The sequence below is a fragment of the Camelina sativa genome, chromosome 9 (genome assembly GCF_000633955.1).
Source record: "Camelina sativa cultivar DH55 chromosome 9, Cs, whole genome shotgun sequence".
Classification (NCBI taxonomy): Eukaryota; Viridiplantae; Streptophyta; class Magnoliopsida; order Brassicales; family Brassicaceae; genus Camelina; species Camelina sativa.
The window spans coordinates 28,084,844-28,085,257 of NC_025693.1; positions in this window are offsets into that span (position 1 = coordinate 28,084,844).

Genomic DNA, 414 nt, shown 5'->3' on the forward strand with positions numbered 1-414 from the left:
ATATATATATATATATATATATATATATATAACAGAAATCCATCACTTAAAAAAAGCCAAAATGTTTTCTTTATAAATCTAATTGAAATCTAATAGATTAAAATTTAAATCTAAATCAATTCTAATACTTTATAAATCCATACCCCCAATATCTAAATTATAACATAAAATGAAATCAAATTACCAAAATTTATCAAAGAAAAAAGGGGAAAATTTCTCATTGGCTATTCTTAAATGGCAAAGATTGTCATTAGTTTATTATCCACCATTGATGAAGTCAATCCAACGGACAGAAATCATCTTCTTTTCTCCTTCCCTTCTACTCATCGTGTCTTCCCCTTTCTTTCTAAAGAAAATCAATTTTTGTTTTTCTCTCTTTTCCTCATCTTCTCTCTTTGTCGCCTTCTCCTCTGA